We start from the raw sequence: 6000 nt of genomic DNA, 5'->3' as shown, positions 1-6000 counted from the left end.
TCTGGGCTTCTGAAACCCAGGATCCTCCTTCCCTGACAATGTAAGGGAAATGTCTCTCTAACTGTGTGCATCCTGACTTCATTCAATTCGGCCTGGTAAATCACATGGTAACTCTATTAAAAAGGAGACAGAAATTTAAAGTGGATTTTAACAAAGAGACCCTCCTCAGAGCATCACCGCCTGGGTTCTGTGTGCTTACCTGTGTGAGCTTGTCACTGGAAGAGCAAATTCCTAGACAACCCAAACTTCATTTTTGCAATAATTCATTTGCTGATTAAATATGTCCTGAGCACTTGGTATGTTCAGGGAGAGTTAACATTGGTGAACACAACAAAATCCCTGACCTCAAGGAACAGAGAGGACAACATGCAAGCAATTTTCCCTAACACAGGAAAGAATGTGGGGACACACAGAGACACAACAGAGAAATAGGATTTATTTTATTTTATTTTATAGAGAGCGCACTTGTGAGCAGGGGGGTGGGGAAGGGCAGAGGGAGAGGGAGAGTCTTTTTTTTTTCTTTACTTATTTTGAGAGAGCGAGACAGAGAGACTAAGTGGGGTAGGGGCAGAGAGAGAGAGAGAGAGAGAGAGAGAGAGAGAGAGAGAGAGAGAATCCCAAGCAGCCTCCACACTGATAGCGGGGCTCGAATCCACACACCATGAGATCATCACCCGAGCTGAAACCAAGAGTCAGACACTTGACTGACTGAGCCACTCAGGCACCCCGAGAGAGAGTCTGAAGCAGGCTCCATGCTCAGCGCTGAGTCTGAAGTGAGGCTGGATCCCATGAGCCTGGGATCATGACCTGACCCAAAATCAAGAGTCAGACACTAGACTGACTGAGCCGCCCAGCCATGCCCTGAAAGGGATATGGTTTAATCTGGCAGTGATGGGATAAGCAAAGAACAAGGCTGGTTGAGGCAGCAAATTTGAGGGGGGCATTAAAGGAGAGAGCAGGGTTTTCAGAGCAACGAGGAGCCATGCTGTTGGGAAGCCCTTGGGAGAAAGTGAGTCATCCACTAAAATGATCAATCCTTTCATATCCTATTACCACGGATGCAACTGTACTCATGAATAAATATTGTCTTAAGACAATGTTCAGGTATCTTCCAAACTTATGAGGCTAACACACCTTTATTTATAAAAAGATAGAGAATAATTCAAAGAGAAATGGCTATGTCTAAAACTTCTAGATTTACACCAATTTAAATATTTATTTCAATATACATGATGGCAGTTGGCTTTGAAAAGGTTAGAACATGATTTTACTCTTGTAAATACTATTAGCCTCAGACTTTACCTAAAAAGTTTCTTCTCAATGGCTTGTTGTTTAGAGTTCTGTCTCCTTCTGCATCTTCTCTGACCAGGGATTCTTTGGATGCCCATTAGCTAGTCAGGTTCCAAGGCCACGGTGGCTTTTCATTTACTAGAACTGACCAGGTCTCAGGAAATCATGGACAATCAAAATGTAATATGGGGCATGTGATATCCTGCTTCTAGACCAGCCCTTCACCCCTCTGTTCTGTAAGCTGAGATGTTAGTACACTGGGCTCCCCAAAAGGGACTGGCCCAGTTAGACCAGTCTCAGGGGTATGGATGAGCAAAGCAACTCTGGCCTTCTTTCTGCCCTCTTCCTTACCCCTGTCTTTCATGGCCCCATCTGATTGATCCCACACTTTCTCCCTCCACAGAACTCAAACCTTCAATCTTGATCTCCCATTCTGTTCTCAGAGTCTCTTTCCTGACTTGTCCGACCTGTGAGTTAACTTAGACACTACTAACAAGCCTCAGCTCCCACAATGTGGGTCATCTTGGAGATCACATCCTCTGGAGCACCTGGTTCATCTCGGGATGGGTAGCACTTGCCACCTGTCACCTGCCGAAATCACTATGGAACTTGTTGGAGCAGAGCCCTTTCCCCATCCCGCTTCCTGCCCTGTTAGTGCCGGGAGCTAGACCCCTCACCCCAGATAGTCTTCCACCTCAAGTGACAGCTCGCAGCTTCCTTTGGGCAACAAATGTTTATCCTTCCCCTGCACCATTTCACGAGTCGTCCGTCTGCACAACGCCATTCACTCCCAGCCTCCCTAGAACAGCAGAGCAAAGAAAATGGAAGAGGCCTTGGGGTCTAGCATCACCAGTGCAGCTGGGAGCACAGAAAGGACTGGAACCCAGACTCCAGATTGCCTGTGCAGAGCTCTCTGCAGAAACAAGGACACACCATAGGAAAACAGGGTGATTACAGCCAGAGACACCATCTTTGTCTCCTCAACTGCCACCACCCTCCATCGAGCTTTCTACTCCAACACCCAATCCTGTGACAATTCTGCTGTCCCCAACGTCACCAATACCCTCCAGTGTCTTTGTTACTGTCCTTATCTTACTTGACCTTTGTAGGATTGGACCCAGCGAACCACTCTCTCCTTAAAACACCAGGCTAATTCTGCTCCAGTTTCTCCAGATGCCCTCGTCATTCTCCTGCTTGAGCTCCTCTCTCTCCTCTCCTCTCAGCATTGCTCTCCAATACGGAACTGCCTTTGGCCCTTTTTCTCAGTCCAGGTACTCAAGCCTGTCTCCTGGGAACTTGAGATTCCACTCTCGAGTGAGATTGAGATTCAAATGTGCTAATCACTGCACAAAAGCTCTTTAATGTGTTTACATTGCTTTCCAGCCAGACTTTGAATCGCGGGGGCTCATCATCCCCCAAACTGGGATTTCTAATGGAAGAGATAATTCTATTTCTTAGTTGACATACTTGCACCCATCTTCTCCACTGATAAATTCAACTGCTACTTCCCCAGGGAAGCTCCCTTAGGTTCCTAGAGCCTGAAGCATCCAAAGAAAAAGCAGGCTTATCTATAGTGGGAGTAGGAGAGAGGTGCACAATGTGACCTGGCAGTGATGACATTCAGGGCCTAACTTTGAGGGTCTTTTTTTTTTAATCTTAACAGGGGGGAGGGAGAAAGCCTGATTTTTGTGTTATAGTTGAAAAAATAGGACTTTGGCTATGTGTCACAGCAGCTAATTCACATTTGCAGTATTTATAACTCCTCTCAACCTCTCTAAGAACTTGGCAACATTCCATTGGGAAAGTATGCTCAGTCTTTGAAAGGTGCATTACAGTGTCAGGAGGTGTGCAGCATCAAGGAAAGGCACCTGTTTCCCGGGCCCCTGTGCCATGCTACAGCCCATAATTCCTTGGATTTTCCCTCCCAGGACTCTTACTGCCCACAGTTTATAGCATTTGTATGAATTCACTCTTCCTGGGTGCAGACCCGGCATCTCCAACAGCTCCCAGCTCTCTTGCCAGGCTCAGGATGGGACATGGCACATAGCAGCAATTACTGAAGCCTTCTTAGAATGAAAAGTATCCTCTTGCTTCCAGGAAAGAATCCCTTGCATACCCACTCACTCAGTCACTCAATGATACGAAATGCCTATTGTATGCCAGGCGCTGGATGGAGCAGAGGTAGTGCCTGCCCTCTGGGAGAGCCCATGCCTGAGTGCCAGACAGGCAAGTCACATGATCAGTTAAGTGACAACAGTGATGGGAAAACAGAGTGCTTGTACAGGCATCACTAGAAATGGGGAAGAGGGCAGAATTTCTGAAAGGAAGGCCCCTCTAAAGAGGAGATGTGAAGGTTAAGAATAACTAGCCACACAGACAGGGCAGTAAAGACCATTCCAGGCAGAAAGAGGAAACCGTGTGAAACTGCTCATGTGGAAAAGAGCTTGGAGTATCCAGGAACTAGAAATAAACCCAATGCAGCTGGAACCTAGTGAAAAAGTTGGAGAATGTCTCAAGAAGGGGCTGGGAATGCAGGCAGGGGCCACAGAGGGCTTTGGATTTTATTCTAAGGCTGAAAGCCATTGGATGGCTTTGTGCAAGAAAGTGATGTAATTTTGTTTTCAGCTTGAAAGACCACCCTGCCTGCTTTGTAGGGAAAAGATGGGAGGAGGGTGGAGGCAGGAGCCAGGTGGGCCTGGAAGGAGATTTAGTGATAGTTCAGGACAGGGGCAGGCAAAGAAAGGCCTGTGGGCAGGTCAGATGTGGCCCACCAAATGTTTTTGTAAATAAAGTTTTATTGGGACACTAGCCAGGCCCATTTGGTGACTGGCTGTTTCTGTACTACAACAGAGACCATACAACCTGCAAAGCCTAAAATATTTACTACTGGACCCTTTGCAGAAATGTGTGCCCACCTTGGAGATAGATAATGACAAGGATGATGATGGCGATGATGATACAGTTATTGTCCATTGTGTACCAGAATCATGATGTTCCAAGCTGTTCACTCGTGGTGGGAAAGAATAAGCTGTGACCCTCTCACCTTCTGTTGCCCTTGATGGTCAGACTGTTCTGGTGAAATCAATTGAGAGCTAACCTATAAGCATGTGACCACAGTTTTGGGAAGTGCGTGGGGACCTGGGTGCCCATAAACAAACCGTTGAATGCCTGACTAGGTAGTGACAGTGGAGACAAAGAGGTAGATTTGGGTCATGACTTGGAGGGGAAATCTCTAGAGTTCATGGACTGTGGGGTGGATGGAATCACAGTGGAAAAGTGAGAGCAGTGCCAAGGTTTCTGTCTTTAAGTAACTGGGTGAAGAGCCATTTACTGAAATGGGGAAGGCTGGGAAAAGTTTCGGAAGAAAACCCAAATTTTGGTAGTATTCCCCTCAAAAGCTCATAGGAGCATAGCATTCCATAGGCAACCAAGAACATAAAGATAATCTTTCTCCAATACTTGAATATTCTCTGTCATTGCCCCTATATGTATAATACCAGCATCACCGGGGAGCCTGTTGGCCCCACCCCAGACCTGCTTAATTAGGAATTCTGAGGGTGGGGCCCAGAAATCTGCTTCAGCAAGCCTGTAGATGATTCCAACACTCAGTCAAGTTTGAGGCCCTTTGCTTAAGAGAATCTTCTCTAATGATTGCGCCTTCAAATTCCCCTTATATGGTGGTGTATATAATGCTGGTGCCTCCAAAGGGAGTCCACACCATCCGTAGACAACTTTACTGAGAAGCTCTGCCAAAGAATAAACTACGTCTAAAATCAAGGAGGACACTCCCCAAGTTATCACCTACAAGATAAAAGGATGACTCTCCCCTTTGGAGTTGAGCAAACAGAGTGCTGGATAAGACTCAGTCCCAGCCCGTCTATTTCCCTCCAAAGCTTCCAGTACATCCAAGTCCCCCAAATTCCCTCTGGCCTCCTCTTCTCCCCACTTACCACACAGGTGAGACTACTGGCAAGTACACTTTTTATTCTCATAAAGTTAAATCAGCAACCAGAGGTCAATAGAGAAAGCCTGGACAGATGAAAAGGCAATGAAGGCAGGAACAAGTTTAGACTTTGCCCAGGTAAGACACCAATAAAACTCCTTAAAGGACTCCCCTTGGGGCCAGTCCAAAGGCTGCCAGAAGTCTTGTACCATCAAATAGTGTCCCTCGCCCATTAGTATTGAACACAGCAAGAAATGTAGGTGCTCAACAATATCTGTTGATAGACTCAGTCTTCTGAAAAAGAAGGAATTGATGTTGAGTCCTTACTATCTACTAAGTTATTCAGCTCCATGTTCTTTCACCTGCGTTATCTCATTTCACAAACAATACAGAGTGACACTATGTTTTAAGGACAAGAAATCTGAAAATCTGGACCTCAGAAAGGGTAATTTGCCCATGTCCACACCACTGGGGGAGCTGGATTTGAATCCACATCCCCTGCCTACAAAGACGATGCTCTTTGACCACTTCATCCTGCCATGTCCGCAGTGCTGGCCCCAGGACAGAAGAAAAGCATGGTGATGATGATGGTGATGACAACAAAGTCACTGTCCTTTGTGTACTAGAATCATGATGTCCCCAGCTACCCGCTCCCAGTGAGAATGAATTGGTTCTGACCCACCCATGTTCTTGTGGGAGGCAATAAAAAGAGTAGAGTAAATAAATGTCAGTAGAGTGCCAATCTCTAATGGGACTGCATTACTAGT

General features: G+C 46.3%; 1 protein-coding gene across 1 annotated transcript in view; it reads left to right on the top strand.

Annotated features, from left to right (window-relative positions):
- Positions 1–6000, top strand: part of LOC115272370 (membrane-spanning 4-domains subfamily A member 8-like) — a 56073-nt gene that overhangs the window by 47110 nt on the left and 2963 nt on the right. The gene's annotated exons all lie outside the window — the stretch shown is intronic.

This window comes from Suricata suricatta, chromosome 11 (assembly GCF_006229205.1).
Source record: "Suricata suricatta isolate VVHF042 chromosome 11, meerkat_22Aug2017_6uvM2_HiC, whole genome shotgun sequence".
NCBI lineage: Eukaryota > Metazoa > Chordata > Mammalia > Carnivora > Herpestidae > Suricata > Suricata suricatta.
The sequence above is the reverse complement of the archived record's forward strand: the minus strand, read 5'-3'. Positions and strand labels throughout refer to the sequence as shown.